General features: G+C 45.5%; 1 protein-coding gene across 1 annotated transcript in view; it reads right to left on the reverse strand.

Annotated features, from left to right (window-relative positions):
- Positions 1-19,404: 19,404 nt before the first annotated feature.
- The window catches only part of GOSR2 (golgi SNAP receptor complex member 2), a 48,481-nt gene continuing 45,964 nt past the window's right edge, over positions 19,405-21,921 (reverse strand). The window contains exon 11 of the mRNA XM_053569057.1: positions 19,405-20,576. The gene's annotated coding sequence lies outside the window, so the exon portion shown is untranslated. The remainder of the gene's footprint in view (positions 20,577-21,921) is intronic.

Here is a 21,921-nt window from a genome sequence, read left to right on the forward strand (position 1 = left end):
GACAAATTACCTTCCTTTTAATGCTAGCCGTGACTCGCCCTGCCCCACTTCCCACCTCTAGTCCATCAGATCAGTGCTCTGAGGCTGCTGGGAGGCCGGGCTTCGGAGGCAACTGGACTGTGGTCAGCTCTGTCAGAGTGAGTGGTGCCATGAGACTGGCCAGGTCTCCTGGCTCAGGAGAAACCTCCACACACTCGAGGAGGTGGAAACCACCCCACAGAGGGCTCTCCCCTATTCCTCCTAGTTAGTATTTCTTTTCAGCACCTGTTTATGTGGTTTTTTTATCTTCTACCTGTTGCACTATTGTGACTTGTTGGCCATTATTTGATTTTTATATAAAAAAAGCTTTGTTATAGAAATCAGCATGCTATTTTTTTTTAAATCTGGAGAGCAAGTATTCTGGTGACTGAAAGCACCGTCAGGTGTCAGACATATATGTGTAAAGGCCTTCTTGCTGTCCTGTCGGTCCGAGAACATTCACTTGACAGCTGTTGGCAATATCGAAGGTTCCTTTTTTTGTGTAAACTCTAATTTCTATCCAGGTGTCATGGATTTTTAAAATTAGTGTTGCATTACAAATGTCTCAGCGTTGGTTAATAAATTTTTGCCAGGACCATTATTGATTGAGCAAATAAATTCAACAGCCATTTGGGAAAAAGAAAAAAAAAAAAAAAAAGAACAACAAAGACTGGAATCTAACTGGGAGTTATGGATGGTCTGAACAAAGACGCCAGAGCTTTGTTGGCAAACTCACATACGTGAGTTTGCAGAGCTGATGGGTATACAGTGTTCCCCCAAAAATACACAAAATAACAATCACCACTCAGACATAACTGCAAATTCTAAAATTTGGGCTTTATTATCAAGCTTGTCTTTCCCACACAGAATACATACCTTCTCAAATATTTCAGGAATAGTTACGCAAATTGATTATAAACTAGGTTATAGATAATTCCTCAAGTTCTCCAAAGGAGAAATTATATAGGCTCCATACCTGATTACAATTAATACCCCACTCCCCAAACATCTTCTACCTTAAAACAAGCAAACAGACAAACAAACACAAACCACCAGGCACAGTGACTCACAGTTGTAATCCTAGGACTTTGGGAAGGTGAGGCAGCAGGATTGCTTGAAGTGAGGCATTTGAGACCAGCCTGAGCAAGAGTGAGACCCTGTCCCTACAAAAAAATAGAAAAAGTAGCCAGGCGTGGTGATGACACCTGGAGTCCCAGTTACTTAGGAAGCTGAGGCAAGAGGATCACTTGAGCCCGGGAATTTGAGATTCCAGTGGGCTATAATGATGCTGCTGTACTCTAGCCTGGGCAACTGAGCAAGACTCTACCTCAGACAAAAAAAAAAAAAAAGAATCCACATATGTTTACCATTCTTCTACCCTCCCCCCAACAGTTGTTGGGTCAAAGATAAATTCAAATCTAAAACAACAGGTTTCTAAAACAATGAAAAGAACATTAGAATGTCGTTTGTAAATTCAAAGTTTTGGAATTTAACCAACACTGTAGATAGAAGCAAATTTGTAGTCTTAACTATTTCCATTCAAATAAAATAAAATAGAAGGAACTTGAGGCTTAGAGTTGATTCGCTTGGCCCAGCTGGGCAGTGGCAAAACCAGAAAGAGCTCCAGCAGCTGAACTCTAGAACCTTCCATCTTAACCTATTCTGAATTGTGTCTCCATCTTACTGTTGGCACTCACCTCTCAACTCATGTGCTGTGACAGTATAGTCAAGAAGTACCAATATAAGTGACACCAAAGGAGAAAGAAACCATGGGGCCTGCTTTGCTTCTTTAACTAGATGAGCAAGGTAGATACAGAAGGTGGAAAATAACTCAGGAGATGGACTCAGGAGATTCCCCACGTGTCCGGCACCGCAATGCTCCCTCCTCTCCAGTACCTCATTTAATCCTCAGAAAGGACTGCACAGGGCCATCACTACCTTTTTTGGTTTGTTTTTTTCAGATGACGAAATTGAAGCCCAAAACTTGCTTATGAGAAGCTGAACCAGGAGTCCAACCAACAGTCATTTGGTCCCCGGAGCCCACACTGCTTCGGCCGCACGATATTGTCTGTCCTGTGAGCAATGGACGAAAGGAAAGGAGACGAAAAACAAAAAACAAATAAATAAAACAAAATAGATAAACTGAGCATTTAACTCAAGAAGTTAGAAAAATTCCAAGGCCAACATTTCCAGGGAAAACAGGAAGATACAAAGATAAGAATGAAAGCATGATGTACATATTTAACTGGATTCAGGGGGAAATGTTGGAGGGATATGTCAAAAAAAACGGAGTTAGGAAATGATTCGAGACCACATGTGCTACATGTCCCACTTACCGTGGACTTTGGATCCTTCTCTGCAGCACGAGTGTTGGGTTAACAAATCTTTTAAAGTTTCTAGAATGAGTTTCTTGCAAGGACAGGCCACTTGGAAGCCATGGGTTACCGCCAATCAACAAGCTCCTTTAATAACACGGTAGATAAATTACCCAACGAGGGAAGTACAGAATGTTTTATAGTAGCGAGATCTAAAGCCCTGTTGTCTCAAAAGCATTGCTAAACATTATTTTTCCCTGAGAAGTACCAACACCTGCTGCTGGCCCCGGAGAGCAGGGACACAAAAGAAGCATTTGTCTCTGCTCAGGGAAGTGCCCGGGAAGCCCCAGGCTTGTGCTGTGAAATACAAACACACCTTCAAAAAGTCAAATATGGACCTTAGTGAATGAGTCAAGGTAATGCGTAAACTGGAGAAATGCCAGGGGGGTCCAGGGCAAATACACCAACACATGCTTTAGAAAGACATGTCCAGCCCTGTGAGAAATGGATTCTTCCACCAGCTAAAATCCGCGTTTGTCCACCTTCTCTGCTCTACAGAGCACTGTGCCTTCCTGCATAGAATGGCCAACCACTGGGCATTGGACCAGACAAACCTGCCACTCTGTTGCGTGACATTCCCGTGGCAATGCCGCCTGTCGTCACATATGCTCATACGCCATGCTTCTGGCTGGGCTTGTAGCTGGTGCATCTGCTGCCATTGTCCATTACAGTACATAGGGACAAGTGTCTGATGTGTTCATTATATGCTCCGATGTGGTCGTGCCCGAGCCTTTTTTTTTTGTCCAATTTTTGGCTGGGGCTAGATTTGAACCCACCATCTCCAGTATGTGGGGCTGGCACCCTATTCCTTTGAGCCACAGGCACCGCCTAGCCTTTATTTATTTATTTATTTTGAGATAGAGTCTCACTTGGTCACTTGAGTGCCATGGCATCTCAGCTCACAGCAACCTCAAACTCTTGGGTTCAAGTGATCCTCTTGCCTCAGCCTCCCAAGTAGCTGGGACTACAGGCACCCACCACCATGCTTGGCTTTTTTTTTTTTTTTTTTTTTGGAGACGGGGTCTTGCTGTGGCTCAGGCTGATCTCGAACCTGTGAGCTCAGGCACTCCACCTACCTCAGTCTCCCAAGTGCTGGGATTACAGATGTGAGCCACCGTGCCCAGTCATGCCTGAGCCTTTACCCAGAACTTACCTATTATTGAATTACTTCGCTTTAGTTTCTGTTGTATATTTTAATTAAGGTATTACATTGATCTTTAAAATTATTATCATTCTAAATGGGTAAGTAATTTGTGGTGCACTCATACAATGGAATATTATTCAGCAACAAAAAAGAATGACCTGGCCAGGCTCAGTGGCTCATGCCTGTAATTCGAGCACTTTGGGAGCCTGAGGCAGGACCAGCCTGGGTAACATAGTGAGACTCCATCTCTACAAAAAAACCCCCAAAAAGTAAAGACATAAAAAAATGAGCCAGGCATGATTGTATGTGCTTGTAGTCCCAGCTACTCCTGAGACAGAGGCAGGAGGATTACTTGAGCCCAGGAGTTTGAGGCTGCTGTGAACTAGGCTGATGCCTCAGGACTCTAGCCTGGGGAACAGAGTGAGACTCCAAAAAAAAAAAAAATGAACTATTGGCACACAGAGCAAAATGGATAAATCTCAAGAATGATTATGCTGAGTAAAAGAAAGCCAGACCAAAAAAAAAAAAGAGTACTTGTGTGATTGCATTTGTAGAAAACTCTAAAAAAACATAAACTGATCTATAATGACAGAAAGCAGATCGATAGTTGCTTTGGGGATGGGGGAGTAGTAAGGGTCAGGAGAGATCACCAAGGGGCACAGGGAAACATTGGGGGGGGGGTGAATATGTTCACTGTCTTGATTGTGATCATGATTTCAGTGTATACTTGTGTCAAAAGTTATCAAATTGTACTCTCTCGGCTGGGCGCGGTGGCTCATGCCTGTAATCCCAGCATCTGGAGGCTGAGGCAGGTGGATTGCTTGAGCTCAGGAGTCTTGAGACCAGCCTGAGCAAGAGCGAGACCCCATCTCTACTAAAGTTAGAAAAAAAACTAGCCAGGCATTGTGGCTGGCACCTGTAGTCCCAGCTATGTGGGAGGCTGAGGCAGGTGGATTGCTTGAGCACAGGAGTTTGAGGTTGCTGTGGCACTCTACTCAGGGTGACAGAGCAAGACTGTCTCAAAACAAAACAAAAAAAAAATTGTACTCTATCTGTATGTGTCGTTTATTGTACATCAATACATCCATCAACAAAGTTGCTTAAATTATTTTAAAAATACTATCATTACACAAAGTACATTTTATAAAAAGGGAGTTATGGGGGAGCGTAGTTGAGAACCCCAGCATCAAGTGGGACTCATAAGGAAAATTTTCGTAAGGAAAATCTCCCATCTCCCCTTCTTCAGGCCAGCGTGCTGTGCAATTTATACAATGACCACTAGAGGGAAGCAGTGGCACATGTCCTGGAAGTGGGGGCTGCAGGGCTTAAGAGTTCCCTGCTTTGTGCTCCTGAGCGTGAGAGGTGGACGTTGATACCCCCTGTTACACTCAGTTACAGAGGGGATTTGAGCTTGGTCATTTGGCTCCTGATTCCATCTTGTTGGTCCCTCAAAAGCAGGAGACCTCCTCACTGTACTCTTAGATCGTTTTAAAAGGGTGTTCCGACTCCACTGGGGCACAGCCACCTATTGGGGTCTGTTATCCTGGCTGATATGGAAGTCAGAAGCCGCATCAAAGAGTCCTGATTTTCAAGGTACCTTTGGAAAGCCTCCCACCTTGCCCAAAACCCACGATTATAAAGCAGGGCAGGGTTCCATTACCAGACACTACAACATCACAGGCTTAGCTAACCAGGTTTGCAAGTCACTGAGAACACAAGACACTGAAAAGTCGTTTTTATAAAAGATAGAGAAAGAAGAGAAAGTTTAATTGGGGGGTGGGAGAGAGATGATGGTGGGGTCCCCAAGGTGTTGAAATGAAAGCCTCCCAGTAAAAGCAATTGATACCATATGTGGAGTATGTGAAGCATGGAGCTGGAACACTGCCTGCAGGGAATCAGCTCATCTTCAAAGCACACTTACTAAGTTAAGTGCAGAGAGGTTAAGTAATCCATCCAAAGTCACAGGGTGGTGGGAGGCAGTACAAGGATTTGAATCTAGGTTTGACACCAACATGTGGGCTTAGCTACTGTTCTAAAATACCCACTTAAGACAGAATTGTCTTTCTCTATTGTTTAGTTCATGTGTGAAGCTGGTTGGTGTTGGTAGCAGATGGAAGGTTTTTAGTTTAACCTTCTGGAGATAGCTTGTCATCCTTCAAGAGTGTGTTAAACATGTGTGCTGACCCCGGGGGAGGGCTCCCCTCCCTGCCCTTCACCACTTTATGTTGAGCACTTACAATGTGTGAGGTTCTGTGCCATGACTAATACTTTCACAATGATGGTATGTGAAGGGCAGGTGGGCGGAGGCCAGCAACAAGTAATTGACATGTAGCTATCCAGTGACATTGTTCATTTTCATTCACAGGAGTCTGTCACAAGCAGCCCAACTTAATTGGAGTCCTAAGCAAGTGACCAGATCAGGATGCTGGCCCAGGAAACTCACCAGAAATCTCCAGGTTTCAAAACAAGGTCAAGGTGTGCTGGTGAGCAGGTAACTCGGCCCTCGGTGTGTGGGTGGGTGAAGTCCTCCACTGGTTTGTCTCTTCTCCCTTGGCTGAGATTGTGCAGTTGGATCCTCCAGGCCAGGTGCCTCAGGGAGGTGGTCCCTTCTGGGTTCTGCAGAAGTGAGCAGCTTCTGGCTCATGCCCATCAGGCACGTGTCTGCCTATTTCTTGCTCTTGTGAACATATAGGGGGGTTGATACAGGCACCAGGTGAAAGTGAGGACAAAGCCAAAGGAGGATAGAGTTAAACAGGCTCCTTGGGTCCCTCCATCATTTCATAGATACAAAAACCAAGGTCTGGGCAGGGGTGAGAACTCGCACACAGCACACAGCACACAGCACACGGCAAGTTGATGGCCTAGTGGGAGTTAGGGCTCCCAGCACAGCCTGTTTCTTCCCTACTCTGCAGTTTTTCTCTAATGACAGGCCTTGCTGCTGGGTTTTTCCCCATCAAGTAGTGGTCTCTCTGTCTTTCTTAACACAATTATTCTTTAATATCATCACATATTCAACTAATGTTCAAAATTTCAATTGTTTTATATCCAAAAGCATTTTCTAACAGTTTAATTAAATCTAGTTCCAGATAAAATGCACACATTATGATTAGTTGATGTCCCTTAAATGTCTTTTTTTTATTATTGTTTGGGATTCATTGAGGGTACAAAGAATTAGGTTACACTGCTTGCATTTGCTAGGTAAAGTCCCTCTTATAATTGTGTCCTTCCTCCAAGAGGTGTGTCATACACCATGACTCCTCATCCCCCTCCCTCTTCTCCTCTCTCCACTCCTTCATTCCCTTACCCCACCCCTTGAATTAGCTCATCTACTGCCTTCATATTACAATTTAGTACATTGAATTCTTGCTTCTGCATTCTTGTAATGCTTTACTAAGGAGACTGTGTTCCACTTCCATCCAGGTTAATACAAAAGATGTAAAGTCTCCATCTTTTTAATGGCTGAATGGTATTCCATGGTATACATATACCACAGCTTGTTGGTATTGGTGGGCATTTAGGCTGTTTAAACATTTTGGCAATTGTAAATTGAACTGCGATAAACAATCCAGTGCAAATATCCTTATGATAAAAGGATTTTTTTTCTTCTGGGTAGATGCGTAGTAATGGGATTGCAGGATCAAATGGGAGGTCTAATTTTAGTGCTTTGAGTAATCTCCATTCTTCCTTCCAAAAAGGTTGTACTAGTTTGCAGTCCCACCAGTAGTGTAAAAGTGCTTCCTTCTCTCCACATCCACGCCAGCATCTGCAGCTTTGAGACTTTGGAATGTGGGCCATTCTCACTGGGGTTAGGTGATATCTCAGGGTAGTTTTGATTTTCATTTCTCTGATAATTAGGGACAATGAGTATTTTTTTTCATATGTTTGTTAGCCATTCATCTGTCCTCTTTACAGAAGGTTTTATTCATGTCTCTTGCCCAGTGATCTCTGGGATTGTTGGGTCTTTTTTGTTGATTAATTTGAGTTCTCTGTAGATTCTAGTTATCAAGCTTTTGTCTGATTCATAATATGCAAATGCCTTTTCCCATTCTGAAGGTTGTCTATTTGCTTTGGTTGTTGCTTCTTCAGCTGTACAGAAGCTTTTCAGTTTAATTAAGTCCCATTTGTTTATTTTTGTTGTTGTTGCAGTTGCCACAGGTCTTCTTCTTCTTCTTCTTTTTTTTACTGAGACAGAGTCTCACTATGTTGCCCTCAGTAGAGTGCCATGGTGTCACAGCTCACAGCAACCTCAAACTCTTGGGCTTAAGCAATTCTCTTGCCTCAGCTTCCCAAGTAGCTGGGACTACAGGCGCCCACCACAATGCCCGGCTATTTTTTTGTTGTAGTTGTCATTGTTGCTTAGCAGGCTTGGGCTGGGTTCGAACCTGCCAGCCCCAGTGTATGTGGCTGGTGCTGTAACCACTGAGCTATGGTGCTGAGCCCAGAAGTCTTCATAAAAATCTTTCCCCAGGCCGATATCTTCAAGTGTTTTCCCTACACTTTCTTTGAAGAGTTTTATCGTTTCATGCCTTAGATCTAAGTCTTTTACCCATCTTGAATCAATTTTTTGTAACTGGTGAGAGGTATGGGTCTGGTTTCAGTCTTTGACATGTAATTATCCAGGTCTCCTAACACCATATATTGAATAGGGATTCTTTTCCCCATTGTATGTTCTTGTTTGGTTTATCAAATATCAGGTGGCTATGTCAGTTTCATCTCATGGTTTTCTATTCAGTTCCAAATGTCACTGTCTCTATTTTTGTGTTAATATCATGCTGTTTTGATCACTATGGCCTTGTAGTATAGCCTAAAGTCTGGTAGGGTGATACCCCTGGCTTTGTTGTTGTTTTTTTTTTTAAAGAGAGAAATCATGATGTCCAAAGAACTTTATTTGTTATCATAATTGTTATTCTTTTTTGTGTGTGTGTGTGTGTGGTTTTTGGCTGGGGCTGGGTATGAACCTACCACCTCTGGCATATGGGACCAGCGCCCTACTCCTTGAGCCACAGGCGCCGCCCCCTGGCTTTGTTTTTATTACTAAGAGTTGCCTTGGCTATACAGGGTTTTTTCTGGTTCTATACAAAATGAAGCATTTTTTTTTGCAAATCTTGAAAGTTTGATGATGATATTTTAATGGGGATTGCATTGAATCTGTAGATTACTTTGGGAAGTATAGACATCTTGACAATGTTGATTCTTCCCAGCCATGAGCATGGTATGTTCTTCCATTTGTTAATATCTTCTGCTATTTCTTTTCTTAGAGTTTCATAATTTTCTTTGTAGAGGTCCTTCACCTCTTTTGTTGTGTATATTCCTAGGTATTTCATTTTTTGTGAAGCTACTGTAAAGGGAATTATGTCTTTGATTAGCTTCTCATCTTGGCTGTTATTGGTATATACAAAGGCTACTGATTTATATCCTGAGAATTTACTGTATTTTTTGATCACTTCCAGAAGTCTTGTGGTTAGGTCTTTGGGTTTCTCTGAGTACCTTAAATGTATTTTAATCCACAGGTTCCTCTTTGATCTTTCTTTTTCTTTTTGCAGTTTATTACTGAATAAGCTACATCATGTATCCTGCAGATTATCCAGAGTCTGGATTTTGATGATTATAAACCCATGATACAGTTTAACACATTTCTCTGTCTTCTGTATTTCCTGAAATTTGATTGTCGAATCTAGAGGCCTGATCAGATTAAGAGTTGAGTTTTGTTTTTTTTGGCAAGAGTAGGTCATAGTAGGTGTTGCATTTTTCCATAGTAGGGTGCATAAAGTCTAGTATCTTCCTGTTTGTGACATTAGCATCTGTTGCTGTTCAACGCCTCTACCGGCTAAGTCACTGGGGTTAGAAAAGCAGTTTTTTGGTTTGAGGTTTTATTTATTTATTTTGAGACCAAGTCTTACTATCTTGCCTGGCCTAGAGTGTGGTAGCATCAACCTAGCTCTCAGCAACCTCAAACTCCTGGGCTCAGGTGATCTTCCTGCCTCACCCTCCCGAGTAGCTGGGACTACAGGCACTAGCCACCATGCTTCATTAATTTTTTCTATTTCAAGTAGAGATGGGGTCTCCTCTTGCTTAGATTGATCTTGAACTCCTGAGCTCAAGGGGTCCTCCCATTTCAGCCTCCTAGAGTGCTAGGATTATAGGTGTGATAGGATTATAGGTATGAGCCATTATGCCCAGCAAGAATAGTGGTCTTCTAATTCTATCATTTAGTCTTCACTAGCTGGATTACTTCTATAAAGAGAAACTCCCCCTCATCAACTATTCAGTTACCTGGGTATTATCTCATCACTTCTAGAAAGATTCTGGGTAAATGGGACCATCCCCCGCTCCAAGTGAGGACAGAGGTCAGAAGGAACTGTCACCAGCAGAGCTGTGAGGTTGGTTCCAGTCAATCCACACAATTATAATAAATAATTAAAAACTGGTTGACCCTAAATTAGGCAGCAGCTCATGAGTGGCAAAGCCAGTCTGACAGGCCCCAGGGCCTTCTTCTCTCTTTACTGCTAGGCAGACCCAATAGAATCTTCAACACATGCAGATGACAAGGCTTAGGACCGGGAGTGTGGGGACTCATCCAGGTTTGCACATATGTGCGTATAACCCGGGTCACGGGCATATCCTTTTTTTTGAGACAGAGTCTCAAGATATCACCCTGGGTAGAGTGCTGTGGCGTCACAGCTCACAGCAACCTCCAACTCCTGGGTTCAAGGGATTCTCCTGCTTCCGCCTCCCAAGTAGCTGGGACTACAGGCGCCTACCACAACGCCTGGCTTTTTTTTTTTTTTGGTTGCAGCCATCCTTGCTGTTTGGTGGGCTCAGGCTGGATTTGAACCCACCAGCTCAGGTGTATGTGGTTGGCGCCTTAGCTGCTTGAGCCACAGGCGCTGAGCTGGGCATATCCTTTTTTAAAAACTTTATTCAAATTAATATGAGGGAACAATATTTAGATTGCAGTGTTCTCACTTCCAGGGTAAAGTTCCGTTTGTAGAAGAGCCCCTCACCCGGGGGCGTGGTATACACCCTCACAATGTGCACAGTAGGTGAGATCCTGCTTCATGCCCACCCTCCTTCTGCCATACATCCTCCTTCTTCCCTTCTCCTGCTTCCCTCTACCCCCAAATTGGACTATATTAGTGTTTTATTGTTCTTATGAACATGTAATTGTTTATATATTGATTTCATATTAGTATGGAGCACATTGGGTATTTATTTTTCCATTCTTGCGATACTTTACTAAGAAGAATGTATTTCAACTCCATCCAGGTGAATGTAAAAGTTGCAAAGTCTCCATCTTTTTAATGGCTGTATAATATTCCATGGTATACATATACCACAGTTTGTTGATGCATTCAAGGGTTGATGGGCACTTAGGTTGCTTCTGCGACTTGGCAATTATGAATTGAGCCACAATAAACATTCTAGTGCAAATCTCTTTGTGGTAAAATGATTTTTATTCTTCTGGGTAGATACCTAGTAATGGGATTATAGGGTCAAATGGAAGGTCAACTTTTAAATCTTTGAGGATTTTCCATACTTCTCTCCAAAAAGGCTGTATTAGTTTGCAATCCCACCAGCAGTATAGAAGTGTTCCCCTGGCTCAGTGAGTAGGGCACCAGCCCCATATGCCGAAGGTGGTGGGTTCAAACCCAGCCCCGGCCAAACTGCAACCAAAAAATAGCCGGGAGTTGTGGCGGGCGCCTGTAGTCCCAGCTGCTCGGGAGGCTGAGGCAAGAGAATCGCGTAAGCCCAAGAGTTAAGAGGTTGCTGTGAGCCGTGTGATGCCACGGCACTCTACCCGAGGGCGGTACAGTGAGACTCTGTCTCTACAAAAAAAAAAAAAAAAGAAGTGTTCCCCTCTCTCCACATCCATGCCTGCATCTGGTGTTTTGGGACTTTGTGATATGAGCTAATCTTGCTGGGGTTGAGTGATATCGTAAAGTGGTTTTGATTTGCGTTTCTCTGATGATTAAAGACAATGAGCATTTTTTCATGTGTTTGTTGGCCATTCATCTGTTGGCCTTGAAGTTTCTGTTCAAATCTCTTGCCCTTATAGAGAGGGTTATTTGCACTTTTCCTGTTGTTTGTGTTCTCTATAAATTCTAATTATCAGGCATTTGTGAGATTCATAGCATGCAAAAATCTTCTATTCTGAGGGCTGTTTGCTCTGTTTGTGGTACTCTTAGCTGTGCAAAAGCTTTTTAGCTTGATCAAGTCCCAGTTATTTATTTTTGGTGTTGCTGCAATTGCTGGGGGGTGGGATAGGGTGGGATAGGGTGCTTCCTCATAGAGTTTTTTTCCCAGGCCAATATCTTCAAGTGTTTTCCCCATACTTTTTTCTAGAATTTTTATTGTTTCATGTCTTAAATTTAAATCTTGTATCCAACAAGAATCAATTTTTGTCAATGGTGAGAGGTGCGGGTCCAGTTTCAGTCTTCTGCATGTGGATAACCAGTTCTCCCAGTACCATTTGTTAAATAAGGATTCTTGTCCCCATTGCATGTTTTTGTTAGGCTTATCAAAGATTAAATGACAATATGTCGCTGAGTTCATCTCTAGATTCTCTATCCTATTCCATAGATCAATTTCTCTATTTTTGTGCCAGAATTATGCTGTTTTGATCACTATAGCCTTGTAATATAACGTGAAGTCTGGCAACGTGATGCCTCCAGAGTTGTTTTTATTTTTAAGAACTATATTTGTGGGTGGTGCCTATGGCTCAAGGAGTAGGGCTCTAGCTCCATATACCAGAGGTGTGGTGGGTTCACCTGGCCCTGGCCAAAAACTGCAAAAAAAAAAAATACCAAACAAACAAAAAAAACCTGTATTTGCTATTTGGGTTTTTTTCTGGTTCCATATGAATCAAATTACTCTTTTTTCAAAACCTTTAAAGTATGACTTTGGGGCGGCGCCTGTGGCTCAAAGGAGTAGGGTGCCGGCCCCATATGCCAGAGGTGGCGGGTTCAAACCCAGCCCCAGCCAAAAACTGCAAAAAAAAAACAAAAAAAATGAACACAGCCATCACCCAGATCAAAAATTAGAACATTATCAGAACCCCAGAAGCTCCCCCAGCCCTCTTTCTGTTTACCACCCCCCTCCCCCTTCCTACTCTCTCTACTCCTCAACCCCCCCACACCAACCAGCATTTTAAAAACTTTTTCAGGTGACTCCAAAGTATAGTCGCTGCTGAGAATCAGTTTTGTAACAGCGGTTCCTAGACTTGGCTGCATATTAGAATCTACTGGGGAGCGTCAGCCTTTTTAAGTAGAAGAGGGAACAGAGATAGCTAAGAAGATGGTGTGGTGCCTGCCGCAGCATCTGGTTTGGTCACCTGCTCAGGAGTCCAGCTGAGTTGCACTGATGTGACATACCAGCCGAGTGGCCTCGAGGGGTTCCTTCACCTCTGCAAGCCTGGCCTGTGAAATGGGACACTATTATGTGCCTGCAAAGTTGCGGCTGAACGATAGAGGCTGCAAGCCTAGGCACACATAGCGGCTACTGACATCGCGGCTACTCTTTCTTTCTTTTTTTTTTTGAGACAGAGTCTCACTACATCACCCTTGGTAGAGTGCCTTAGCATCACAGCTGACAGCAACCTCATACTCTTGGGCTTAGGTGATTCTCCTGCCTCAGCCTCCCAATTAGCTGGGACCACAGGCGCCCGCCACAACGCCTGGCTATTTTTTTGCTGTAGTTGTCATTGTTGTTCCACAGGCTCAGGCCTGGTTTGAACTGGTCAGCCCTGTTATATGTGGCTGGCGCCCTAACCACTGAGCTACAGGCTCCAAGCCGTGATTGTTTTTCTTATTAAAAGTGAGCAGATGGGACCCAATCTGGGGATAAAGGATTCAGGATGGATGTCTTGATGAGAAGGTCAACAGGTTGCCTCAATGAGAAGCCACGGTGTTTCTAGAGAGGATGGGAAAATTCCAGAGATAGCAGAGATTGCAAGCCAAGGGGGATAGCCCCAGGGACCAGTGTCCGTGGATGAACTTGGGCAAGCCCAGCTTGGGCAAAGCCAAATCCTCCTTCAGCAAGACCAGCAAGAGGCAGACTGGCTGCAGGCTCTGGCTCTGAGAGCTGCTTATAAAGAAGGTAGGAGCCTTTGTTGAGCACCTACTATGTGTGCACAGACATTCATGTCTTGAGTCCTGTGGGGCGGGCACACTAATCCCTTTTAACCGTTGAGGAGCCTGAGGCTTAGAGGCTGCAGCATTTTGCACACCTGGGGGCGTGCTGTGTACACTGATGACCTGGGGACAACTTGTTTGATTAGATATTCATCTTTAATTTTCACCCAAGTGACAAACATTTGGCTTTTTAAGCTTTCGACTACTTTCACCTTTCTTGTACTTATTACAAGATAGAATGTTAATTTAGAACATCTAGAAAATACAGATAAGCAAAAAGAAAAAATCGAAATCCCTATAGCTCCACCCTCCAGAGATGACCGCTGTCAGTGTTTCAGCATATGGGCCTATGCACGGGTGTGTGTGAATGTAGAAATTTACCAAGGAGGAATCACATCATACGCATTGTTAGCTAATCTGCATTTTCTTCACTTAATAATATATAGGGACCACTTTTCTGTGTCACTGAATATTCTTCTCTCCTGCAGACCTGTCACGCTCATCCCTGAGCCTCTCAGTCCCCCCCTCACCTGACCATTCCCCTCTTTTGTCCATTCTCAGTGGAAGCCAGAAACCCAGGCACCTCCCTCAGGCCCGTGGGCTCTGGAAGCTCCAGCCTCCCCCATCTCCTATTTTCTTGCCTTAGAGTCCATTCACATTGTGGTACGACCCCCACTTCTGCCTAGTTCCAGAATGTTCTATCACTGTAAAACGAAACCTCGTATGAAGCAGTTGCTCCCCATTCATCACTCTCCCCAGCTCCTGGCAACCACCAATCCATGTTCTGTCTCCATGGATTTACCTATTCTGGATATTTCATATAAATGGAAAAATTTGAAAACGTACTGTTTTCTTTTTTATCTAGGGACCTATAAATGTCAGACTGCCCTTGTGCCTTCCCTCTGACTTGGATAAAGTCCTGAATGTCCTGGTGCCCACTCACCTCTTCAGGCTTCTCTTCTGACCCTGCTCCCCACCGCCTTCCCATGCCTGGTTCCCTGCAAATACCGTCATCAGCTCCTCTGGCCTCTGAGCCACTGCAAATGCTGTTCCTCTGCAGGGCCGCCCTTCCTACCTTCTGGTCTGACCTGTCCTACTTACCTTTTCCAACTCAGCTCTACCTGTCACTGCTCCCCCAGCACATCACAGATGCCCAAAGATAGCCAGGATCACTGTGTCCAGGACAGTGGGAGAGGGAAGCTGACCAATGTGGAATGCAGTTAGATTACATCTCCTTCCCTGCAGTCTCAGATGTTCCCCACAGTGTCTGAGCTAAACAGGGAACCACCAACTCACCCGAGCCCTGTCATTAGGAGTTGGCATCTTGCTACGTCCTCCTGTTGTGATGGCTGGCAGTGAGGCTGGTGCACAAATGGACAACACAGAAGGATCTTTCTCTTCCCTTTTCCTTCCTCCAGGCTCCTTCTTTCTACTTGGGAAGCCAGATGCTTTAGAGTTTAATTACATGCTGCAGTTGGAAGCACAGAATGTCAGAGCTGGAAAGGAAGGACCTTATTATAAATAATAGCTACTAGCATTTATTGAGCACTTACTCTGAGCCAGGCACTGAGCCAGGCCCGTTTCCAGGCATTACCTCATTTAACCTCCCACCAAATCTCCCAGGCAGGTGCCATCACCACCCTCATTCTGCAGGGAAGGAAGCCTCAGCTTAGAGAGGCTACAGAGCATTTCCCAAACTGTGCTGAGTGGCACAGGGGGGCACAAGGTGGTTACCAGGAGCTGGGGATAGAGATGAATGGGGAGCAACTGCTTAATAGATATGAGGTTTCATTTTGGAGTGATGGAATGTTCTGGAACTAGGCAGAAGTAGGGGTTGCACCACTTTGTGAATGGACTCATTGCCAATAAATTAACCACTTTTGAATGGTTAATTGCATGTTATGTGAATTTCATCTCAATTTTTCAAAATATTAATTGATGTTAGCAAAAAACATTTCCGGTTGTCAAATGCTCCATCCTGCATTCCCCACCCCAACCTGAGAACTTCACAGTGCACACCCACATGTTAAAAGCCCTGAGAAGTCCTGCAACAAAGCAACCTGCTTAGGTCAGTGTCTCTTTTGTCACAGACTTCACAAAATTATTAATCCAGAGAGCACAGATACTGGGGAATGCAGGTACTGACCACCCTCTACATTTAAAGATGAGCACGCAGAGACCCAGGCACTTTGGGGGCAGATCAGGCCCAGTCCTTGGGCCCCAGGCTCTCTGCAGCCCACAGGAAGCAGAGAACAGAGGAAGGCAGATGATGGCCCATATGGCCAGCTACCTGTTTTTGTAAATAATGTTGTATTGAAGATTTTCCAATCAAACTCCCTTGGTTAATGGATATGTCTATCAGAGTCCAGAGAGGACAGATGACTTGTCCAAAGTCATACAGCCAATTAAGGGCAGAGGCAGAAATAGATGCCAGATCCTGAAATCCTGATATTCTCTTGGGGTGTGAAATTCCACAATAGCTGAGATCCCTGTGACACTGCTCCCTTTCTGCTACATGAGACACCCCCTACACACGCACACACACACACACACACACACACACACACACTTCTTAAAACCACGTTGGCCTGAACTGCCTGGGGGCCTCCCTCTGTCTTCTACCCTCTGAGGGCAAACCGAGCAGGAGCCAACCCCAAGTCTCTTAGGGAGCAACGGCTGAATGGGGCGATCGTGGTTGACTTCAATTCTGTACCAGATGCACTAGGATGTCATTAACTTCTTCACCATCCATGTGAAACGTGAGATCATTTGGACCGGAATTGGGCAAACGGGCAGAAGGCAACCTTTGACCATTCCAGGAAGAGTTTGCCAAACAAATGAATAGTGTAAACACGGTCCCAGGAGGGTTGTTTGAAACCACTTCAAAAAATAAATGATGTTCATGGGCTTTTGGGCCTCCCTGAAGAACAACTATCATACAATTACGTTTTTCTTAATGGGGTGGTTACAGTTGAACATGCAAATAAAATCATTTGTATCTCTTCATTAAAATGACTCATGCAAAGAACACTTTATTAACCTTGTTTAAAATGTAATTTAAAATATCTCCACATTTAGGCATCTTTGTTCTGACAAGTCTATCTAGCAAATGGCACTAATTGGGGAGGTTTTTTAACCTCAGGATACGGCACAGGGGGACTTCTTACTGACTCTGGATGGCCAGGGCACACCAGAGAGCCAAAGGTTCATCTGGAAACAGTTGCAGGGACAGCAGCACATAAAGCCTCTGGGTGGTGGCTCTTCCTGGGGCAGCCAGACTGCCCAGATGGCCCTTCCAGAGCCAGGAGATGCAGACTTGTCCCTGAGGTGGAGGGTAAAAATAGTCCCGTGTGGGTGGCAGCTGGGCCCAGAGGTACTGGCTTCCCTGTATCTGGAGGCTGGGGGGCTGGGGGGGAGCAGACAGTTGACAGGCTCCTCCTTGGGGGTCTAGGAGGCCTCTCCCAAGCCCTGGGGGCTGCAGGGTCTTTCCCTAACAAAACAGTACCCCCACCCAAGCCCACATCCACAGTGTTAAGTGTTTGAGCTCTGTAATAACAGAGCTAAGAATTGAAATCCTGCCTGTGCTAGTTACCAGCTCTGTGACCTGGGGTAAGATCTGTCTCCTTTCTGAGCATCTATTTTCTCATCTATCAAATGGGGCTAATGATTTCTTTCTACAAGGCTTGCTGTGAAGATTAATAGCAATGATAGCTAACACATTTCACTCTGCAACTTCATTCTTCTGTCCTCCCTTCTAGCAGTTCTCACCTTCTGGCACATTCTTCCACAGTGGTTCTGAGGCATGCCGGTTGCTATGTCATGAAGACACTCAAGTGGCCCCATGGAGAAGTCCAAGGGCAAGGGAAGGAACTGCGTTCCCCCTGCCAACAGCCAATAAGAAACTGAGGCCACCTGTCAACAACCCAGGGAGGGAGTCAGTTCCCTTAGAAGCCTGTCCTGGCTCCCCGGTCAGGCCTTACCAATGGATGGCTGTGGCCCTGGCTGACACCTTGATGGCAAACTCATGAGAACCCCTGAGCCACAGCCACCCAACCAGCTGCTTCTGGATTCCTAGCCCCCAGAAACTGTGGGATAATAAATGTCCTTTCCGTATCAGAGTATATGTGACACAGCAGTAAGTAACCACTGACTTACCCTTCAGCATTATTACAAGAATGAAGAGTTAGTACACATCAAACTGCAACCAAACTTGCTGGGACCAGAGGCTCCCGAAAGGGCAGAGGCAGAAAGCAGAGGCACTTGAAGCTGGGTCGGTGTGCAGGAGTGTGACAGACTGAATATGCAAATGGACAATGGCCAGGACATATATCAAAACAGAACTCTGACCTGAAACCCACAGCAGCAGCCACCCAGGAAGCCCAACAACAGCCCCTGTGGCAATCAGCCCCAAATGGCCCGGACTTGATCACAACTGACAGCTTCCCTAATTTTGTTCCCATGCCAATGTTGGACAAACTAGAGAAAGCCAAATATGCTCCCCTCACCAATCACATGGGTCGCCCCCTTTCTTAGTAAGCTTACTTACAGTGTCCCCAGGTCCAGTGTCGCCCCTTTTCAGTAAGCCCCCAGTGTCCCCAGCAGCCTCCAATCAGGGCACACCTGGAACCTTCCCCCCCACCCCACTATAAAGCTGTCTTCTCTTTGAGTCTCTGTGAACTTCAAGTGACAGTGGCTGACTGCCTTGCTGTAGCAAGCTCTGAATAAATGCCTTCACTCCTCACATCTGCGTGGTCTTTATTTCCAGAAGCCCAAGTTCTCTCCCTCTCTGTCTTCTGCTCTCAGGTCAAAGGCAACATCTTCTCTGCCCTCCTCCCCTCTGTGACCCCAGGTATCAGAGAAGCCAGCTCAGGGATGATGGAAGGGAAAGGGACAAGAATAATTCAGGGTGTGGTTTTGGAACAGGATACATCTAGGCTCGAATTCTGGCTCTGATGGTCATGGGTTAGTCAATTAAACACTGTGAGCCTCCGTTAACTCACATCAAGGGACACTCCAGCGGAAACAGGGCCGGTGAGAGACTCAGTGAAGTAACGTATTTAACGCACTGAACATATCATAGGTGCTTAGCAGAGGCGGCACCAGCATCCATCCCCTCCTCAGAGCTCGCTGGAGGGGCCAGGCCCCTGCACTGCTCTCTTACTCCCACCCCTTTCTCTTTGCAGCAGGCAGCCTGACGTTAGCTGAATGGAGTCAAGGCCAGGGTTTATCAAAGGTCCAGGATTGGTTCCAGAAGAAGCATGGGCAAAGAACATACCTGAGCGTTTCTCTGAAGAAATCCCACTGACCCAAAGCAGAAGACAAAACGTTCAGACCAGCTACCCGCTGTCTCCTGGGTGGTCAGGGCAGGGGGACTCCTGCCCAGAAAACTGAGAGTGCCCTTGTGCCAGACCGGCTTTCCCAGGGCTGAGAAAATGACCCAGGTCATTTCCCAATCTGGGTGTGTGCGTGTATCTATGTGTTTATTTCTTCATCTTGAAGAGGAGAATTATGGAATATATGTGTGTTCGTGTGTGTGTGCGGAGTATCTTAGTGTTTTCTGCCTCTATAACAGAATATGTGAAAATGGGCAATTTATAAATGATAGAAATTTATTTTTCACAGTCCTGGGGACAGAGAAGTCCAAGATCAAGCAGCCATCATCTGGTGAGGACCTTCTATCTGCGTAGCGATCCGGTGATGACCTTCTTTCTTCATAGCGATCTGGGAGGACCTTCTTTCTGCGTAGCGATCTGGTGAGGACCTTCTATCTGCGTAGGGATATGGTGAGGACCTTCTATCTGCGTGGGGGATCTGGTGAGGACCTTCTATCTGCGTGGGGGATCTGGTGAGGACCTTCTTTCTGCGTAGCGATCTGGTGAGGACCTTCTATCTGCGTAGGGATCTGGTGAGGACCTTCTATCTGCGTGGGGGATCTGGTGAGGACCTTCTTTCTGCGTAGCGGTCTGGTGAGGACCTTCTTTCTGCGTAGCGATCTGGTGAGGACCTTCTATCTGCGTGGGGGATCTGGTGAGGACCTTCTATCTGCGTAGGGATCTGGTGAGGACCTTCTATCTGCGTAGGGATCTGGTGAGGACCTTCTATCTGCGTAGGGATATGGTGAGGACCTTCTATCTGCGTAGGGATCTGGTGAGGACCTTCTTTCTGCGTAGCGGTCTGGTGAGGACCTTCTATCTGCGTGGGGGATCTGGTGAGGACCTTCTATCTGCGTAGGGATCTGGTGAGGACCTTCTATCTGCGTAGGGATCTGGTGAGGACCTTCTATCTGCGTAGGGATATGGTGAGGACCTTCTTTCTGCGTGGGGGATCTGGTGAGGACCTTCTATCTGCGTAGGGATCTGGTGAGGACCTTCTATCTGCGTAGGGATCTGGTGAGGACCTTCTATCTGCGTAGCGGTCTGGTGAGGACCTTCTTTCTGCGTAGGGATCTGGTGAGGACCTTCTATCTGCGTGGGGGATCTGGTGAGGACCTTCTTTCTGCGTAGCGGTCTGGTGAGGACCTTCTTTCTGCGTAGCGATCTGGTGAGGACCTTCTTTCTGCGTAGCGGTCTGGTGAGGACCTTCTTTCTGCGTAGGGATCTGGTGAGGGCCTTTTATCTGTGTAGTGATCTGGCAGAAAGGCAAGAGAGAGAGGAGACAGAGGAACCCACTCCCGAGATATGGCATTAATCCACTCACAAGGCAGTGCCCCCTCCCCAAACACCTCCCATCAGGTCCCACCACTGCCCAACCCCACCACATTGGGGATCAAGTTATCAACACCTGAACATGGAGGATGACACACTCAAATCACAGCAGGGGGCAGGGGCTCTGCCATGCTTGCTGGCCGGGGCATCCTGAATCTCCTCACGCCAAATTTCCAGGCCTCTCCATCTCCCTTTTCCACCACCTCTGGAATTCAAGATAATACCATTATGTCGGGAGTGGGTTCCTCTCTCTCCTCTCTCTTGCCTTAGCCATATCACTACACAGATATAGGTCCTCACCTCTAGCCAACATCACTTTTGCCTGGAAGCAGGGACTAAGTGCTTCCCTCACTTTCCCACAATAATCAAAGAATAAAAATTAACACAGGGGTGAGAAACTGTACCCCACCCATCAACCCAAAGATTTTTGAAATAAGGACAATAACTAGGATAAAGGTGACACACTCTCCTTCCCACAGGTACTGGTAACCTGGTGCAAACTGTTACATTTCTGGAAGGTGAGTTAGTAGGATGTACTTTGTGATTCTGCAGGTCCATTTTTCAAAATATAATCGAATTTTTAAAAATCACAATTTCTGCACAAAGACTTCATTTACATGGTTCTTCATGATAACACTATTCTGATTAAAAAAAAAAAAAGACGATTCACATATCCAAAAATAGAAACCATGGTTAAATAACTTGTCCGTACCTTGAAATACTATATGTTGGCCCAAAAATGATACAGATCAGTAGTTTGAGATCACCTGGGAACTGTTAGGCACATTCTAGGGCCCCATCCTCACACCTACAGTTTTAGAAACTCTGGGGAGGCTCAGGATTCTGGGTTTAAACAAACCTTCCAGAAAATTCAGAAACATACTTGTAGATGACTGTCCTGGGAAAATAAACTGCTCAATGACAAAAGGTTACACAGCAGCCTGTACACACAGCAGTCTGCCCTAGCAGCGCGTCCACAAAGGCACACTGAGAGACGCGCACATAGAAAGAGGCCTGGCAGAGTTTGCACCAAGGGGATAATAGCCACACTCTGGGTGGCAGGATTGTAAGGCTGTAGATTTTTTCCATTTTGCTAACCCATATTTTCTAACTACTCTACAATGACTATTGTAGACTTTTTATAAAAAGGAAAAAAAATACAATAATTTTTTTTAATTAAAAAAAAAAACATAGGGGCAGGTAGGAGTGGGATGTAGGGGAGGTGGCAGAGAGCGCTCTTCACCGCGACAATCTCTAGCCAAGGAAAAGCTGGGAGGCAGGACAACCTGGGTGACCCGGGGCCACCGCCCCAGGAGCGGGCGACCCCTCTGATGCCTAGGAAGGTTTATGAGGTCTTAGGTAACAGAGCAGAGAAGAGATTCACTGCAGACTTTTGTTAGAACCGGACTGCTAAGAGCACCAAAACCTGGAATAAGCACGTTGGGGAGATTTTCTAGCCCCGAACAGATAACGGACGCCGGGAGGGGGTTGAGCTTCGCCGGCCAGCGGGCAGCTTCGCCCGGGTCTTCAGACCCCTTCCAGCCCTGGGG

The sequence above is a fragment of the Nycticebus coucang genome, chromosome 18, assembly GCF_027406575.1.
Source record: "Nycticebus coucang isolate mNycCou1 chromosome 18, mNycCou1.pri, whole genome shotgun sequence".
NCBI lineage: Eukaryota > Metazoa > Chordata > Mammalia > Primates > Lorisidae > Nycticebus > Nycticebus coucang.